General features: G+C 35.4%; 1 long non-coding RNA gene across 2 annotated transcripts in view; it reads right to left on the minus strand.

Annotated features, from left to right (window-relative positions):
* The window catches only part of LOC103876737, a 633,632-nt gene that overhangs the window by 122,727 nt on the left and 494,765 nt on the right, over positions 1 to 16,140 (minus strand). Inside the window, exon 6 of one of the 2 annotated variants that reach the window (XR_002516525.2) lies at positions 1,026 to 3,543. The exons of the other annotated variant lie outside the window; for it this stretch is intronic. This is a non-coding gene — a long non-coding RNA (uncharacterized LOC103876737). Of the gene's footprint in view, positions 1 to 1,025; positions 3,544 to 16,140 lie in introns of those variants that run through there. 2 annotated transcript variants of the gene reach the window in all.

Raw genomic sequence — 16,140 nt, forward strand, 5'->3', positions numbered from 1 at the left:
GCTAATTTGACTTTTTCCTTTACAATTTGGATGCTCTTTATTTCTTTCTCTTTTCTGATTGCTCTGGCCAGGCTTCCAGTAATATGTTAAATAAAAGCGGTGAAAGTGAGCATCCTTGTTCCAGATCTTAGAAGAAAGGCTTTCAATTTTATCCCACCTGACATGTTGTTAGCTGCATGTTTGTCAATATGTTATTTATCATTTTGAGATTTGACCCTTTTCTACCATGTTTGTTGAGGATTTTTGTCATAAAGTGATGTCGAATTTTATTGAATGCTTTTTCAGCATCTATTGAAATAAACATATTGGTTTTGCTATCGGTTTTGTCACCCTAATGTGTTTTATTAGTTTGCATATGCACCATCCTTGCATCCCTAAGATGAATTCCATTTGATCATGGTAAGTGATTTTTTTAATGTTTGGTTGAATTCGGTTTGATAGTATTTTGTTGAGGATATTTACATTTGTGTTCATCAGTGATATTGACTTGTAGTCATTTTTTGTTGTATTCTTATTTGGTTTTGGTGTCAGGGCAATACCGGTCTAATAAAACAAGTTTGGAAATATTCCCTCGTCCTCACTGTTTTCTTGAAGAGTTTGAGTTGAATTTGTATTCGTTGTTTTAACATATGGTAGAATTCAGCAGTGAAGGCATTAGGTTATGAGCTTTTCCTTGCTGGGAGACATTTTATTACAGTTTTGATCTTGTTACTCATTATTTTTGAGGTTTGTTTAGGTCTTCTATTTCTTTATGGTTTAATCTTGGTAAGTTGCATGTGTCCAGGATTTTATAAATTTCTTACAGGTTTTCAAATTTGTTGATATACAGTTTATTGTAATAGTCTCTAGTGATTCTTTGTATTTTTCTAGTCCCATTTTCTGTGTCTCCTTTTTCAATCTGATGTTATGTATTTTGGTCTTCTCTCTCTTTTTTCTTTTTTCTTTTCTTTTTTTTTTTTTTTTTTTTTTTTTTTTTTTTTTTTTTTTTTTTTTTCTTTTTTTTTTTTTTTTTTTTTTTTTTTTTTTTTTTTTTTTTTTTTTTTAGCTTATCTACCAAATAATTGACCCCTTTATTATTATATAGTGATCTTCTTTGTCCCTTTTTATAGTATTTGATTTGTGTTCTATTTTATCTGTTATAAGTACAGCTACTCCTTCTCTTTTTTGGTTTCCAGTTGCATGAAGAATTTTTTCTCACCCCTGCACTTTCAGTCTCTGTGTGTCACAACAGGCGAAGTAAGCTTCTTATAGGTAGCATAGTAGGATCCTGTTTCCTTATTCAGCCACTCTATGCCTTTTAATTAGAGAATTGAGTCAAATTATATTCAGTGTTATTATTAATAAATGATGACTTACTATTGCTTTTTTGTTATTTGTTTTCTAGGTATTTTGTAACTCTTTCTTTGTTACTCAATTATTTATCCTTTGTCGTTAAGTGATTTCTCTGGTAGTACATTTTATTTGTCACTTTTTGTTTTTAGTGATTCTACTATAGTTTTTGCGTTATTGTTACCATGAGGCTCATAAAATTCATCTTTTATATATATATAACACATTATATTAAAGAAATGACAACTTAGATCACCAAGAAAAGGATTCAAACAATGAACAAATTGAAGAAAAAATCTACACTGTAACTCATATCCCCTCACATTTAGACTTTTTATGTTGTATAATTTTATGTATTTGTATGTTGCCTATCTCTTAACTAAATGCTGTAGCTATTGTTGTTTTTGATAGACTTGTCTTGTGGGCTTATTTCCAGAGTTATGAGCAGATTGCATACCACAATCATACTACTAGAGTACTCTGGGTTTTTCCTGTGTTCTTAATTTTACCAGTAGGTTTATACCTTCAAATATTTTCTTTTTTCATAATAGTCCCATCTAATCTTTTTTTATTTTCAAGGGATACAATGTAATGCCTCCTCTTTGCTTCTTTTATTTATAATTTTATTTATTTGAGTCTTCTATATTTTTTTCTTATTTAACCTAAGTGTTGATTTATTTTGTTTATCAAATAAACTATTAATTTACTTGTTTTTAAAAGTATCTTATTATTTATTTTATTTACTTCTCCTTTAGTATTTATAATTCCCTTCCTTATCCTATCTTTGGGCTTCATTTGTCCTTCTTTTTCTAGTTCCCTGAGTTATAAAGTTAGATTGTTTATTTGAGATTTTTTTTAAAGCAGGCATTTCTCACTACAACTTTTACTCTTCGTATTGCTTTTGCTGAATCACAAACATTTGGGTATGCTACATTTCCATTTTTATTTGTTAAACTTTAGAAGGGAGAAAACACAATGGGAAAAAATAGTGTCGTCAGTAAGTGGTGCTAGGAAAACAAACATTTGCATGCAAAAATGAAATCAAATGCGTATCTCACATTTTATACAAAAATGAATTCAAGATGAATTAAAGATTTAAATGTAAGACCTGAAACTGTAAAATTCGTGAAAAAAATATAAAGAAGAAACTTCTTAGCATTGCTCTGGGCAATAATTTCTATACACTCAGGAAACAAAGGCAAAAGTGGACACTGGATTGCAACAAGCTAAAAAGTTTCTGCACATCAAAGGAAAAAATAAAGAGAGTCAACCTACAGAATGAGGTAAAATATTTGCAAGCCACATATCTGATAAGGGGTTACTATTTAAAATATGTAAGAAACTCCCACAACTAAATCTCAGCATAATGATAATAATAGTCTGATTGCAAAATAGGCGAATGTCTAGATAGAAATTTTTAGAAGAAATGCTTATGACCAACAGGTAGATGAAAAGGTGCTCAATATCACTAATCACCAAGGAACTGCAAATCAAAACCACAATAAAATATCAATTCACACCTGTTCGAGTGGCGACTATCAGAAAGATGAAAGATAAGTGTTGGCAAGGATGTGCAGTAAAAGGAATCCTTGTACACTGTTGCTGGGCATTCAAAATGGTTCAGTCAGTATACAAAACAGTATGGAAGTTTCTAAAAACACTTAAAATAGAAATACGTTATAATTCGACAACTATAATTTGGGTATATTTCCAAAGAAAATATGATCAAGATGTAAGAGACATCTACACCCTTGTGTTCATTTTAGCATTATTCATAGTAGCCAAGAAATTAAAAAAATCCAAATGCTCAACAAAGGATTAAAAATATATAAAGAAATTTGGGCATGTATATTAATATTTCATTGTGTATACACACACACACGCACACACAGACACACTAAATAAGATTAGTGGGCCTTAAAAAACAAAGGAAATCCTCCCATTTGCACAATAAATCCTTGTTGGAGACGTTATGGTAAGTCTTCTGAGCTGGCAGACATTATGCTAAGTGAACTAAGACAAACGTAGAAAGACAAATACTACATTATCTCACTTACATGTGGAATCTACAATAATTAAATTCATAGAAATATAGTAGAATGCTGGTTACCAGAAGCTGAAGGAAGGGACAAATAGGTCTCTTCAAGGTGGGACAAGGATGTTGGTCAAGGTGTACAAAGTTTCAGTTTTGCAGAATGAAGAAGTTCTGGACTCCTAATTGTAAAACAATATTACTACAGTCAACTATATTGTATTGTATATTTGAAATTTGCTAAGCCAGTACATCTTACGTGCTCATAACACACACATACACGCAAACATGCACAGAAAATAGTACCTATGTGAGACATGAAATTATAGATATGTTAATTAGTTTGATTGTGGTAAACATTTCCCAATGTATAGATATATCAAGTCACCAAATTGTAAACTTAAATATATAAAATTTTTAGTTGTCAACTGCACTTCAATGAAACTGAACGAAAGTCAATTTTTTTAGTTAAAAGATTGAAAAAAAAGTTAATTTTTATCATGTATTTGCCATTTCCAGTGCTCTTCATTCTTTCCTGTAGTTATTTTCCTGTTCGGTACCAATGTTCTTCTACCTGAAGAACTATCTTTAACATGTTTTTAATACAGTGGATCTATCAACAATGAATTCATGTGTCTGAAAAAAATGCCCATTTGTCTTCAGTTTGAGTATAAGTTTTCGCTGGTAAGAAATTCTAGTTTGGCAGACTTTCCCCTTCCCCCAGCACTTTAAATATGTCTTTGTCTTCTGGCTTGCAGGATTTTTGACAAGAAATCTGTGGAAATTTGCATTTTTGTTCCTCTCTAATGTGTCTTTTTACAATCAGGCTGCTTTTCAGATTTTAATCTTCATCGCTATGGTTTCAACATTTTTAATATGATGTGGGTGCTTTGTGACCTTTTTGGAGTTTATTCTCTTCATTTTATTTAACATTGTGTATGTGTGCATTTATAGTTTTATCATGTTTTAAAAATGTTGTAACCGGCCGGGCGCGGTGGCTCAAGCCTGTAATCCCAGCACTTTGGGAGGCCGAGACGGGCGGATCACAAGGTCAGGAGATCGAGACCATCCTGGTTAACACGGTGAAACCCTGTCTCTACTTAAAAAAAATACAAAAAACTAGCCGGGCGAGGTGGCAGGCGCCTGTAGTCCCAGCTACTCGGGAGGCTGAGCCAGGAGAATGGCGTAAATCCGGGAGGCGGAGCTTGCAGTGAGCTGAGATCTGGCCACTGCACTCCAGCCTGGGCGACAGAGCTAGACTCCGTCTCAAAAAAAAAAAAAAAAAAAAAAAAAAAAATGTTGTAACCATTATTCTTGAACATTTTTTCTGCACCCCCTTTTTCCCCTTGTGGCTCAAAATCGCTCATATATGAGACCATCTGATATTATTTCCCAGGTCACCAAAGCTCCGTTTATTTCCCATTCATTCTTTTCCTGTTATGCTTCAGTTATTAACTTGCATTGTTTTGTTTTCAAATTAATTACTCTTTTCTTCTTCGGTGATTATCTTATTCAAACCATCAGTAAGTTTTTCTTTCTATTTATTTGTTTATTTCTTTATTTTTTGAGACAGGGTCTCACTCTGTTGCCCAGGATGGAGTGCAATGGCACGATCTCGGCTCACTGCAACCTCTGCCACCCGAGTTCAAGCAAGTCTCCTGCCTCAGCCTCCCAAGTAACTGGGATTACAGGTGCACACCACCACGCCTAGCTAGTTTTTGTAGTTTTAGTAAAGATGGGGTTTCACCATGTTGGCCAGGCTGGTCTCGAACTCCTTACCTTAGGTGATCCAGCCACTTCCATTTCCCAAAGTGCTGGGATTCAGGCGTGAGCCACCGTGCCCGACCAGTGAATTTTTCATATTAGACATTATATTTATTTTCAAATGTAGAAATTACATTTGCTCCTTTTATGTATTTTATTTTTCTTCTCAATATGCTTAGGATTTTCTTTACACCCTTGAACCTATTTTTTATCTGTTTTAAAGTACTTGTTAATTTCATCATCTCTGTTATTTTGGTCTGTTTCAGCTGACTGGTTTTTCTCATGCATATGCATCATATTTTATTGAATTCCAGATTTTTAAAATTCTGTATTTTTCAGTGTTATGCTTGGTTGTAATAGTTGAAGAGTGTTGGTTTGTGTTCTAGCAGTCTCTGAGACTTATTTCTAAAGTTTTTTAGGGCAAGTCTAGAACAGTCTTACTCCAGGGTAGTTTAGTTTCACGTCTAAGGCTTTCCTTGGGCCTCTACTGAGGGCACAGGCATCCAATAAAGTCTCTGCACACTGACTGCTAGAAACTAAAACAATCCCCTTCTCTGTGTGAACTCTAGAAATTTTTCAGCTTTATGTTGCCATACAATGTTCCTTTGTTTTTGTTTTCTGCAATTGTGCTGTGATCATCCTTGCGGAATTTCAAAGACCCAAGGAAACCATTTTGTAGATTTCTATTATTCTTTCTCTGAATAATTTTCTCCTCTCCATTCCTCTGATCCATGAATTCTAACACTCTTAATTTCTGTAAATTCTTATCTCTTGCTCCTTAATTTAGCAAGACTGTGGGACTCTGGATACCTCTTCTTTGCTAGGAAGTTAAAAATGTGGGACTCTGGATAACTCTTCTTTGCTAGGAAGTTAAAAATGTCTCAAAGCAAAGGGGTAGGTACAGAAATCGTGTCATGATTAAACATTAAAAATAATATTTGTTAACTGAATTTTAAATTTATAATTGATAAACTGCAAAACTGGAAGAGATTATCTACTCAGGAGAACTTGAAATCATAAAATTTTTCTTTTTTTATTTTCTGAGTCTTCATTCTATCCCTTCTTCTTTAATAAAACTGATTATTATTTATTTATTTATTTATTTATGTATTTATTTTTATTATGTTCTATGCTTTGAAGCAGCAGTTACTAGAAGCCCTTCAGGGTATTGTTAACTCACACTTTAAGTGCCTTTATTGATACCTAAATCAAACCATCTGCTTGACATTCAGAAGGAAGGTTGAAAAGAAAAAAGTCAACATTTATATTAGTTCTATGCAACATTATATTCTAGATGATAATGCAAGTTCATAAATGGATGTTGGCACCGCTTACAGTCATTTAGTTCAGATGTTTTAAATTACTTGTGGGCAATTTGAGAACTTTGAAAATTTTAATACATAAATATGATTAGCTTAACCTAGGAAATCTCATTAAGAAAACACAATCAGCCTTTTTATGAGACAGAGCCTATGTAAGGAAACTTATTTCTGTTTTAGAAATTCTAAGAGTTGGTTGGTTTAAAATACAGGATTGTCTTTCTAGGTATTAGTTTTCAATTTGCCAGAAAAATAATTTTTATCAACTCTCTATTTTAAATATAAACTATCATATTTGGCATTTTTGTATATTTTCCACGTTGGCCTTTTACTTCTCCAAGAAGGGAAGCATACAAAATAAAGGAGTAAAAAGCTAGATTTGTGACCATGCTCAGTTTACTGACCTTGGCCAAGTCTATTAAATTTTCTCAATACATTCTTCTCAACTGTAAAATGAAAATAGCATAACTCATAGGATTGCTTATATCAGCTATAAAAAATAAATGAGGAAGCATTTTATAAAAGATAAGAATATTAACTATTAGGTATTGGTCATATTTATATATTTACTTCAGTTAACCATCTTCTCAAAAATGAGTGAAGAAGAAACATAAAAACAAAATTATCTGTTTAATATGCCAGTACTATTCTCTATGCTTGTCTTCATAGTCCTCTACTTGGGAAAAGTATGAAAGGAGATATTGGAATACAATATTGCCTGCTGAGGTATAGGCCCCAGACTGTTAAAGCCACTTTGACATAACCCTTCAAACTTTGTGTTTTCTCAACCCTACTTTAATTTTCACATAGCTTTTTAGCTAGGCATTTTCACAGACAGAAAATGAAAGAGAGGATCAGGTTGACATCAACCCAAAAACGAAGAAAAATGGAGAAAGTCTCAAGACAGAGGAAGCTTTTGAACCTTTTATCACTCATCTGAAAGCTCCAACTCCTAATACCATGGGCCAAGTTAGTCTTTGGCCAAAAGAGCAAGTCTTCTCGGGGGAGATGTAACAACGGAGGGGAAATTCCTTGGCATTTCCTGTCTGTAGGCAATTGTTGCTATCAATTCTGTATATTTTGTTCTTTTGCTAATGTAAACAGTTGAACAGTCAGTTCCACTGTCCGTGAGAACTATAAATAAAATTCTGGTAGGAGAACTTCAGTAGAGATTTAAAAACATTTACCTTTTAAGGTTCACATTTTCAAAACTGCAGTTGGCCTTTGGTAACTTCTTGAGACTAATGACAGACTAGAGCTCATGACTTCCTATAAATTTATATTTAATGCTACCTCCAAAAATCATCTCAGCATTTTACTTCAATTACAGTTTCCCCAGAACCACCTTATACACTGAGATAAGGACTCTTCTTGCCCATTTCTTTTCTTTTCTTTTCTTTCTTTTTTTTTTTAAGACGGAGTCTCGCTCTGTCGCCAGGCTGGAGTGCAGTGGCGTGATCTCGGCTCACTGCAAGCTCCGCCTCCTGGGTTCAAGCAATTCTCCTGCCTCAGCCTCTGGAGTAGCTGGGACTACAGGCGTCCGCCAACACGCCCAGCTAATTTTTTGTATTTTTGGTAGAGAGGAAGTTTCACCGTGTTAGCCAGGATAGTCTCGATTTTCTGACCTCGTGATCAGCCGTCTCGGCCTCCCAAAGTGCTGAAATCACAGGCGTGAGCCAGCCACAGTACCCGGCCCCTTACCCATTTCTTAACTTGATGTTATCTAACTCAGTCATTTTACCAAAACAGGTTCAACAAACAGGTCTTATGCATGTATTTAGATAAGAGCACAGCCCAAATCCTACAATATCCAGCAACATAAAATATCTTCCAAATATGCCCCCTGTATATTCTTAGATAAATTATTTCTTCCCACAGGCAAAACTATAAAGCACATTTGAGTCAGTCCTAGTCAGAGAATGGTCTTGAAAATTTGGAAGATATGAAAATTGTGTATTCTTTTAGATTCTCTTAACTTTGCCTCTGTTTTGAGTCTGATATCTACAAATGTATGTGATAATGTGACATTGGAATCCGAAAGAATTAGCAATCATAGAAGCAAGCTGCAAGCTTAGCACTGCTATAATCGAAACCGTCTATGAAAGCTGCTAAATATTTGTTATTGACAAATGTAACAATCGCTCATATTTGCATAACCCAATTAGAAATTAGCAAAATAATTTCACATATACTTGAGTCTTTTGAAGAGAGTAGATAAAAGGGATAGTATTATGGCTATTTTAGAGTAGAAAAAAAAAAAAAAAAAAGAGAACTGAGACCTGATGCTGGCAAATGACTGTCAAAACAAAAAGCAGGTAGAATGGGTCCTGGACTCAAAACCAAGGTCACTGCGCACTCCTAGAGACCAGTAATAAAACAGGACTGCACCAAGGGCAACCTAATTCCCGGTGAGTGAAATTACTAAGGGGAAACCGAAAGACGTTAGGCAGTAGAATAGAAAGAACACATGCTAGAAAGTCAGACAGACCTGAGTTCTAATTCTAGGTTCCTCTATTTACTCAGCTCTCAGGTTATAAGTTTTCACATCATCACTCAATAACTGTAAATATGTGAAATTCGTAAGATTATTGGCCGGGCGCGGTGGCTCATGCCTGTGATCCCAGCACTTTAGGAGGCCGAGGCTGGCAGATCATGATGTCAGGAGATTGAGACAATCCTGGTTAATACAGTGAAATATCATCTCTACTAAAAATAAAAAAAATTAGCCGTGCATGGTGGCGGGCACCTGTAGTCCCAGCTACTCGGGAGACTGAGGCAGGAGAATGGCATGAACCCAGGAGGCGGAGGTTGCAGTGAGCCAAGATCATGCTACTGCACTCCAGCCTGGGCAACAGAGCGAGATTTGGTCTCAAAAAAAAAAAAAAAAAAAAGAATATTAAGAAGATTATAGTTACTAAAAATGTGTATTATACACATAGTATTATGCTTAGCAACTAAATGATAATATTGATATGATTACCTTATTTACTTTCTTGTTCTTAGTGCATTGAATGTGGTGATATTGGGCTAAATGGTCTCTAACGCACTAATAATTCCAGGTCCAATTAAGCTAATTAAAAATTGTTTGGTGAACACATACAGGTGAATTTTCAGGTAAATGTAAATATTGCATTTAATTTGTCCAATATCATTTGATATTCAAATTCAACATATATTTATATAATGCAATAGTAAATATAATTAAACAAGTATTTATTGAACATTTACTACATACTACAACCTGCAGGTTAGGCAGGGAACCCAACAAATCACCTGCCCTAACAGAAACGTGAGTCCTAGTAAGAATAACAGATAATAAAAAGGAAAAATATATATATACACACATATATATATGTATAAAAACACCGCATAGTGATATAGTGATAAATACTGTGAACTAAATGAAGTAGGGTGTGGACAGTGAGTGACTGATGTACTTGGGGGAGACAGTTTTATGTAGGGAAGTCAAAGGAAATATCTAAGAAAGCAATAATAATAATAATTTTTTTTTGAGAAGGAGTCTCACTCTGTTGCCCAGGCTGGAGTGCAGTGTCACGATCTCGGCTCACTACAACACCCGCCTCCCGGGTTCAAGCAATTCTCCTGCCTCAGCGTCCTGATTAGCTGGAATTACATGCGCCTGTTACGACACCTGGCTAATTTTTGTGTTTTCAGTAGAGACGGGGTTTTGCCTTGTTAGCCAGGCTGGTCTTGAACTACTGACCTCATGTGATCTGCGCGCCTCGGCCTCCCAAAATGCTGGGCGTGAGCCACCACCAGCAGCCCAGGAGCGAGAGATTAGAAGCAACTTAAATGAAAGGATAGAGGGAGCTACAGGGAGTGCTGGGGAAAAGAATACTCCAGGTACCACGAATGGGAAATGGAAAGGTCCTGAGGAAGAGAACACGAATGTGGCCAGGCTAGGATAAACACAACGGAGTGTTAGGAGATAGAGCAGGAAATAAGTCCAGGCCATGATGTATTCAGCCTTGTAGGCCACTGACTCTGTACTTTATTCTGCATGAAATAGCAACTGTAGGAAGGTTCTGAGCAGATGGCTAGCATCATCTGATGTATTCTGAAAAAATCACTCTGTTATGTACAGAATAGACTGTGTACAATCTGTGAACAGGGTGGAAGCAGGGAGGTGTCAAGAAACTATTTTAATTGTCCATTTAATACATTTTTCATCCAATATGTGCTGTTGTTTATTTTTAAAATGCCCTATTTCCACATATCCTTACAACGTTGTTTCAAGGAACCTCCACTAAATTCTAACGTGGCTACAATTTGGCCAAATGGAAATCCCTCACCTGGGCACTAACTCGTTTCTATGTGATGCTTTCCTAACATTTTGGATTATATATTACTGTCTCCCCATTTACTCTGGGATAACCAGAGACCCTCACAGGACTCCCACCAAGACTACAACAGCTGACCGATCCCATCGACTCAGCACTGAGCAGTGAGCTAAATAATTTGCATTGACAGTGCAGTAGAGGAGAAGATGGAAATATCAAAATGTAGGGAATAAAAGTGTATGCCTGCTAAATATCAGGAGAGGCCACTCACCCCACAATGAAAACATAGACAAGCAGTTAACTTGGACTAAGTTGGTCTGGGAAAGTTTCCTGTGGGCTATGAGGAATTTCACTGGTTTGTCCTCACCTCCTCATCTTGAATCTATTTTGTAAGTGAAAAAAAAAAAAAATCAGAAAGATTTTTTGTTTTTCGTCAAAGAATATATTTTTCTAGGACTACAGGTTACAGCTCACTAGATAAAGTATTTTTTTAATTGGTAACGTCATCTATAGATAATATTAATTAGAAAATGTACTAGTTTTCTAGATGTATTTATAACAGCCCTCTTTCAGACATTCCCTGAGAAACTCTAAAGCCAAAAGTATTTTATGGCAATTGAATTACAATCATATACTATGTTTAAGTTTCTTATTTTGGGTTTCATGTAACATTTTAGCCTCCATGCAATTGACTTTTTTCTCATACTGTATTCATAATTTTTCCACGGCAGGGCCTGACCTGTGCTAGTTCACATCTGCAGTGAATATGAATTCTTTACTTTCTGTCACCCAATGGCCAGAATAAATCCCAAGACTGTACGATCTCTAGTAGGAGGACAACATAAGGATTCCACATAGAGATATTAGTGTCTGTGAATAGCTTCTGTTCCCACCTGGTCTGAGATGGTCCCTGTAGCTCCACATACCCTCTTGATCCACAAAACACAGATGCTTTTACTAATGACTTTCATCCATGCTATGGTTGCATGATAAAACACCGCCAACTTAGTGGCATAAAAAACAAAAACAATTTTATTACACTTAAAGATTTTCCAGCCAGCCATTTGGAAAGGGTATAGCCAGGATGGCTTGGCTGTGCTTTATAGCATCTGGCCTTCTTTATAGCATCTGGGGTTGCAGGGGTGACACAGTGTCTGAGGTTTGCATCACCCACAGGTGCACCCTGTTACAGGTCTGGTAAGGTCACAGAAGGTCGTAGTCACCATATGTAGAAGGTCATAGTCACCTTTTCTACAAGTTCTGAAGTCCCTTTTTCTTTCAATCATGTACAATAAAACTAGGATACTTTGCAATTGAAGATTACTATTTAGGACTTTTGAGAGATCCAATGATGGGAGCATTGTTAATGAATCTTACATTTATTCGGGCATTTTTTCATATATTGATTTTCTTGCTATCATGGGGTTACTGAAGATACAAAGAATGAATCATGCCAGTCATTAGTCTCAGACAGATCAAAGATTAGGTGAAGCAATGACAAATAAATAGTAAATTACCAATTTACTGATTATTTCAAGTGATATTTTTTGAGCAACTGTTATATATCATATGCTTTTCTGGCCAATGGAAATACAAGGAGAAGAAGAGAGGCAAAGTTTTGCTCTTATGGAATTGCATGCCTGTGTGAGAAGAGAGAACAACTGAGCAACAAGTGAGCAAACAAACAAAAAGTAAAGAATGTTCTTAGGGAATTAAAATAGGACAGAGCAATAGCAAGTGAACAAGTGAGACACTAGATTGACAACAGAAGCCCCTATGAGCATATGGTATTCAAACTGAGATCTCGTGATAAAGTTGAAAGCTAAGAACACTTCAGGGAAATATATAACGTAAGAGCAAGCCATTAATGTTCAAATAAGCTCAGACTTTTTGAGAAACAGAAAAAATACTAGAGAGGCAAGAATATAGGGAATAAAAGATGAAGAGGAGAGGTACACAAAGTGAAATTGAAGAGGTAGTCAAGGGCTGAATTACAAAAGGCTTTTTAATCCCCCAAAAATAAAGTGTCAGGATTTTTACTAAAATTTGAAGCCATTAGAGACATTAAGCGAATGAATGTTATAATCTTTATAAAAAAAATAATTAGAAATCTGTTTGCTGAGTGAAAAGTGAAATGTAAGGATGAGGCCGAAACAAGATCAGGAGGCTATTGAAGGAGTCCTGAGGAAAAATGGTGGCTGCTTTGAGCAGCATGGGTGTAGTGGAACTGGAGTGAAGGAGTTTACTTCCGCATATATTTCAAGATAAATTTCATAGCATTTCCTAATGGATTGGGTGTAGGAAGAAGAAAAGAAAGACACCTAGTTTTTCACTTTAGCGACTGATTTGAAGAAGCTTTTGAAGACAGGAAAAAAGATTTACAGGGAGATGCATAAATGTAAGTCTGGAGCTACAAATAAATAGTGGAACTGGAAATAAATATTTTAGAGCCATAGACTGAATGAGGTTACTTATGCAGATAACTAAGGAAGAAGGATCTCTACTATGTCCTCAGATATTTTAATAGGTGTTCAACAGGGAGGCAAAGCCAGAAAAAAAAAAAAAAAAATCTCATGAGAAATTGCCAGGGAACTAATGAGAAATTAGGGCAATTATGTAATCCAGAAGCCAACAGCGAGTAGACAATATTTGTCCATTTTTTTCTGAGAACCCTAGTAAAGTAAGTGGCTATTTGATAGATCAAGGAGTAGGTTATTGATAACAATGCTGTGAACAATAGCTGTATAGTCGTGGGGACCCAGGTGGAGAACTTTAGACATTAGAAAATTAGGACATTTAGAAACACTTTGTTCATTATTGTTCCATACAAACAAGTAAAAAAAATGTGCATCTGAAGTCAACTAAGGAATATATTTACATATGTGTATAAACTGTTAGGAAAGATCCTATACAGAAAAATAAATTGATGATCCATGAGAGAGATGGGATAACTGTATTGTAGCTGTAGGAGTATTGTAGCTACCCAGTGAAGACAAATGTTGGATGTCTGAGGAAAATCTTCAGAAATAAATAGATATCATCCAGACATTTAGGGAGGCAGAGATAATATGGCATGTAAAACTTCAATTTAAAATTCCGACTATAAAACTTTATTCCAGACATTCCAGATCAGTATATCTACTGATGTCTTTACTTTAAAACTGATAAAGATGCAGCCGGGCGTGGTGGCTCATGCCTGTAATCCCAGCACTTTGAGAGACCGAGACAGATGGATCATCTGAGGTCGGGAGTTCAAAGCCAGCCTGGGGGAAAGACCGTCTGTACTAAAAATACAAAATTAGCCAAGCGTGGTGGCGCATGCCTGTAATCCCAGCTACTCAGGAAGGTTGAAGTGGGAGAATCGCTGGAACCCGGGAGGCAGAGGTTGCGATAAGCCGAGATCGTGCCACTGCACTCCAGCCTGGGCATCAAGAGTGAAACTCGGTCTCAAAAAAAAAGAAAAAACAAACACAAAACAAAACAAAAAAACCTGATACAGATGCTTCTTATCCTTCAAAATGCAAGATGACTTTTATTTATGTTTAGTTAAATGCTACTTAATCTTTTGTTGTGAAATGTCCATTTTTTAAAATAATGCTGTATATTTTTGTCATACATAGGAATAAGCATGTTGACCTTTCCATCCTATTCAAGTTAACTGAAGTAAAATAAAATGTTTTATGTGTCAAAGTGTCATTCTGTCACAAAATTTGACTACATTCTACCTCTTTCATAGCAGATGAAATTACTACTAGTATTTTGGTCACCAAATAGAAAAATCAATACTGAAACTAGCTTTGTTATGCTCCCTTAGGCTGCTGGAAACATAAACTCCATCATTGTTTGTATTTTTATTTATATATCTTAGTTGTACATATGTTTGGGGTACCTATATACAATGTGTAATGATCAATGGGATCAAATCAGGGTAATTAGGCTATCCATGGCCTCAAATACTTATCTTTTCTTATTTTGTGCTAATATCCTAAAGTACACTGCCCCATCACCGAGGTCAAAATAACACAAGACAAGAACATCTAAGACCTTAAAACAGGACCCCAGAAGCTAACAGATCTATCTTCGGCAGATCTAGATAGAACTGTAAAACTCATAGTCAAATATAAATTTGGATTAGTTCCTTTAAAAATAGAAGTTACAGGCCGGGTGCGGTGTCTCACGCTTGTAATCCCAGCACTTTGGGAGGCTGAGGCGGGCGGATCACGAGGTCAGGAGATCGAGACTATCCTAACTAACACGGTGAAACCCCGTCTCTACTAAAAATACAAAAAATTAGCCGGGCATGGTGGCGCCTATAGTCCCAGCTACTCGGGAGGTTGAGGCAGGAGAATGGCGTGAACCCAGGAGGCGGAGCTTGCAGTGAGCCGGGATCGCTCCACTGCACTCCAGCCTGGGCGACAGAGCGAGACTCCGTCTCAAAAAAAAAAAAAAAAAAAAAAAGAAGTTACAAGAAACTATGCTTTTTTCCAACTACTTCACGCAGAGAATACTAAAATTAATAATGACTCAAGGAGATCTCTTTGGTGTTCAGTTTAGTGTACCATGTGCTATGTGAGGCATACAACAATAATAGAATGCATACAATTCAGAAGCTTACTTGTGATACTATGATAACTCTAAAGTCATGACCACATTAATGTATTCTAACATTTTCCAGGTTTCTATTTATTGGTTTGTTTTTGTTTAGTTTAGTCTTGTTTTAAAAAATTTCTTTGTCATCTATCTAGAACGGATAGAAACAGTCTGACTTGATTTATCTCCCCTCCTTAATGGATACTTAACTAACCCAATGTCATTTATTTCATCATCGATCTTTTTCTACTTAGTTGAAATATTGCTTATTTCATGCGTATTACTTACCACGTGCATATTATATATGAATTTTATACATGCATGAGCCTAATTACCAAATTTTTATTAAAATTTTTATTTCAAAATTTTAATGAAAATCTGTACCATATTACAATCATTTAATTAATAGCATTTTAATATATAATCTATAGTAAGGCAAGTCTACTGTCTATTCTTTCTCAAAATTAACTTGACTCCTCTTGAACACTTACGATTTCATGTGCATTTTAAGATCACCTTCTCAAGATCTATACATTATTTGAATTTCTGAGTAGAATGAGTGACATAACAAGCTGCTTCCATTTTTGCCTAAAAGAAAGAACTAATTTAAATTTGAGATGCATCCAACAAACGTTATCTAAATTATTACTTTGTACCAAGTACTATGTTAGGAATAAAGGCTAAAAAATAAATTAAATAAGAAAATCTCCCTTCTCTCTTAAGGTTTTAATCTAATGAAGACACAGAAATAAAAGGCTGATTTCTCTGAAAGCATTTCTTAGTGGTTGCTTTCTGAGTAGTATTG

Source organism: Papio anubis, chromosome 14, assembly GCF_008728515.1.
Source record: "Papio anubis isolate 15944 chromosome 14, Panubis1.0, whole genome shotgun sequence".
Lineage (NCBI taxonomy): Eukaryota > Metazoa > Chordata > Mammalia > Primates > Cercopithecidae > Papio > Papio anubis.